Consider the following 4,403-nt stretch of genomic DNA (forward strand, 5'->3'; position numbering starts at 1 on the left):
CAGCTTCTCTGGAACCAGTGCCTCCTGTAGTTTATGGTGTAAGTCATTCCACAGAGCCGTGCTAGGCATCGTGCAGGTGGATACGAAAGTGAGTGAAACATAGTACTACTCACCCTGTGCAGGTCGAGTGAGAGGAGATGGACTGACAGACTCCAGAAAGTGCATTATGGCAAGAGCATAAGGGACTGAGTAATGGAAAGCAGGTGCTCAATAAATATTTGGAATATGAAGAAGAGAGGCTCAACTCTGCCTGGGGGAGCTAGAGGAGATTTCACTGAAAGACATTTGAATTGGTCTTGAAGGAGGAATATGTGGTTTCCAGGGAGCACAGGGCCAGCATTCAACAAAGACAGACTGGTAATGGCAATGGAGACAAACATAGTCAGCTGTGAAATTCTTTTTCTGTTTTGAAATCTCGCTTAGGTCCACAGCTACACTCTGTTACCTAAATTCAGCCTTCTGATGAGGCAGGAAGGAAATGATTTCATTCTGAAGGCAGAGACATAAATAATCACAGAAAACCAAAAATATGACGCTATTTATTTCTGGTTTTTCTGCTAATGTATCATTAACATTTAGAATAAAAATCCAGGGGGAAGCTAATTCTAATATTTGAAATGATTGAAGAAACAGACTGAGGAGAGTCTAGGAAAGGCCTGGATCTTCTGTAAGCATCTGAGGAAGGAAGATGTTTAAAGTTAAACCAAGGGTCCAGAGTTCCATTTCTTTCCACATCAGTCGTGTCTCTCCTCAATGAGTCAAAAGTATTAAACAGACACTAAATGAGGTCATGGAAAGACTTTTAGGCAACATGAATACATGAATTTAGGAGTTGGGGTTGACCGAAACTTAAAGTTCCACAGCCATAAACTCCCCCATCATTTCTTCTCATTAGCTTTTTATCACCTTTAAAATAGAGCACGGATTCCAATCCAACTGCACATAAATGAGAAAACAGTGAAACTTGCCAGAGGCAAACATTACATTTTGGTTAACACTGAATGAAGTTACAGAAGTTTCTCTGACTCAACCAGTTATAGATTTGCATTTGCTAAAGATGTAATGTGACAATTGGGTTTGTAGTAAGAATGTTAGTAACCGGTTCTCCAGCTGCTGACATTCAACCAGAGATAAAGTTCTGTGGCCTCAGAGCTAAAGGACAGGTACACACTATACAATCAAGAACTCAGCAAGTGTTTACATCTACTACTTGCCTTGCCCTTCCCTAGGTTATATAGGAAACACAGAAAAAAATTTAAGACATATTTCCAAACGGGCCCTCCAAACAAAGCACAATTAAGTACCCTCCCTCTCCCAAATATTACCTAGTTTTGACTTTGTCTGCCCCTGGCAGGAAGAGTGCTCAACAGGCACTGGAAGAGTTGGGCAACCCTGTGGAAGGCGTAGCGTTTAACTTGGCCCTGGAGGGATGTAGGAGGAGTTGGGAGGGGGTTGGAGGGGGGAGGAAGACATATCAACTGGTAGGGGAGTGGAGATAGGACAGGCTAGGCATCAGGGCCCTGCAGAAAGGAGATGGTTCTGTCCATGAGGAGGGGGCCTGGGAGGGCAGGAGTATAAATAAGTAGCAATGGAGCCAAATTCTGAGGGTCTTAAAAGCTGCACAAAGGAATTAAAGACTTGATGTGGAAGGCAGTCGGAGCCATTGTAGGTTCTTGAGCAGGGCTTCGAAATGTGAATAATGTATATGTTTGGAAGATTTCTCTGGCAGTGTGGTACAGACTGGATCAGACGTGGGAGAAAACAGTCTGGAAATTGTAGTAGTTTTCCAAGTTATTGCAATTATTCAGTTCTGGTTGACCGTGTAGGGACAATGGGAATGGAAGGAAAAGAAATTCTTTTATCATCCCTTATTATCCAAATATTGGGTGGGGGTGGGGCTGGGAGAAAATTGGTGTTTGATTAGGAATCTGGGAAAATAGCTAAACAAGTTTATTCACTGAACAATTTGGGACGATGTCACGATTCTCCAGTGTTCCCTAACCTGTAGGAACAGTCACTTCATTTGAAAATGACTGGCTTTGCATTCCTGTCAGTGGAATCCTGGACAGGGAACAAAGTGATATTTCAGCTGGAATATAGAAGCCAGTGTCTGCGGAAATGCAGACTTTCCAAGTCAGAGAAGAAAACTCACATCCAGAGGGAAATGTGATGGCTGGCATTTCTGTGACAGAGAGCTGTGTGGTGCAGAATCTGCTCTTATCTGGGGGCCAGGGTTACCCAGTTGCCTTGGATGGCACTTGGAGGACACAAATGGAAAAGGTAAACCCTCCTAAGGGATTTCTAAATTCTCTACAGAATTTATATTTCTTAAATATACAGAATTTATATTTCTTTTTTCTCAGTCACAGGATTCTTTTATTTTCAGAAGAGTTTCTTAACAATCTCTCTCTTTTCTTCCTGTGGTCTCTATCCTCATCCTTTGTATTAACACCAAGTTAGAAGAGCAAATTTCCACATTTCATTCTTATTTTTATGCATTCATCTTTATTTATGCATGAATATATCCTGCATTATAGCAACATGAGAATCTTCATCGTATTTGAAAATAACTTAATTTCTACAATGCTCAATAATCAGTTTCCTTTTTCAGGCATAACATTTAAACCATCAACGGAGAAAGGCTTCTGCTATTCATGGTGAAAAATCAAGAGAAGGCTGTCTTAGCATGTCTACTGCAAAACCATTGTTGATGACCAAAGTTCAATTTAGTTTACTAGACTTATTATTTTTTTAAATAGAATTTTCTAACTATGAAATTAAGGAACACTGATGAGATGAGCTATGTTTTGATAACACCCTACATATAATTTCATTCATTTAATCCACAAACATTTGAGTGTCTCTTCTGTTTTAGCAACATTCTCAGTGCTAGTGATTCCAGTTTCAAAGGAAGAGATGACCCTCCTCTTGACCAGGGCTGATCTCAACCATCTGCACTCTGCATCTCATTTCCTCCCATCTTCTCTGGGATCTTTTAAGTATTAATTATTTAAATCGTTCATTCATTCATTCAACAAACATTTCTGAAATGCTATACACAGCCCTTTGCTAGGTCTGGAAGTGAAGGGGTGAAAAGACAAACCTGGGCCTGCCATCTTAGATGGATCTTGCCATCCAGGGAGAGAAGACTGTCCCCTTTCTGGTCCATCTTCTGCCTCTCCACTCCATCAGACTCCTTCTCAGCCTATAACACAGCCAAGCTCTTTCAAACTGAAAGTCAAAGTTGATGCAGCCCTCTTTGGACACCTGCTTCTACTCTGCACTTTATATTCCATGACACCGTGTTCTCCCACTCCTTGCATTTCACACAACTCCTGCTTCATCTTATTGCTGGATTCCTCTCCTTTTATGTGCCTTTTTTTTTTTTAAAGCTTTATTATAGAAATAGTATTTATTGGGTCATGCACTGCGTTGAGCAATTTTATTATGATATTTAATTTTTTGGAAATCCTATGAAGTAGGTATCATTTACTGCTCCAAAAGGTTGAGTAGATTATTACATCTAGGGTTAAAATCTAGTCTGATTCCAGGAGTTCTTTTACTCATAATTAATTCAATACATTTCCTCCCACTGGATTATTACAAAACAAAAGGGATTTTTACCACAATTAAAAAAAGAAAGAAAAGGGGAAAAATCTACCACAGAATAATAATTCCAAACAAAAGGAATAAATGTAAGTTTATATACTTCAACCATTAATTGGCTTGTATTTAATAACTCCACTTTGAGAGTAAACTCATTATATTAGCTAGGTATGTGTTTTATATAGTTCATTTTAAGGTATAAATCAGAAAGCTAAATCACTGAGCTAAAAATTCTAATGGTTATTGACTGAAATGACTTTATGGCCAAGCTGAAGATATAGTTCACTTTTTACAAAGAGATCAGACCTCATTTCTAACAGTTTTCTGTCTAAAATTGAGTCATACTCCCTTATAAAGTATTGAGGATTTTACTCTCTGCACTGGAATAGATATAAAACTACTTCTTAAGAAAAATCTTGGCTGTGTTTTTCAGTTTTCCTCCAACCTACTCCTCAAACAGAAGCCCATCTCCACACTGAGATGAACTTAAGTTTGTTTCTTTCACAGGACCAAAGCACAGGGGTATGCCTTTAAACTGCAAATGAAATGACTATGTTCATACTTACCAAGAACACCTCAGATGTTTGGTTATCAAAAGAAGACTTCACTACGCATTTACTGTTCTACCCAGAATTACTTTCTGAGTAACTCGTACAACCACATATATTTATACCCTGGCATAATTTCTTTGGTTCTCCCATAGAATTACCTTTATGAAAGCCATTGCTACTATTACTCTAAAGATTCAGGATTGGTGAAAAATCTTTTAGAAAAAAAAAAAAGGTTTTCAAATTTGT

Source organism: Eubalaena glacialis, chromosome 16, assembly GCF_028564815.1.
Source record: "Eubalaena glacialis isolate mEubGla1 chromosome 16, mEubGla1.1.hap2.+ XY, whole genome shotgun sequence".
Taxonomy (NCBI): Eukaryota; Metazoa; Chordata; class Mammalia; order Artiodactyla; family Balaenidae; genus Eubalaena; species Eubalaena glacialis.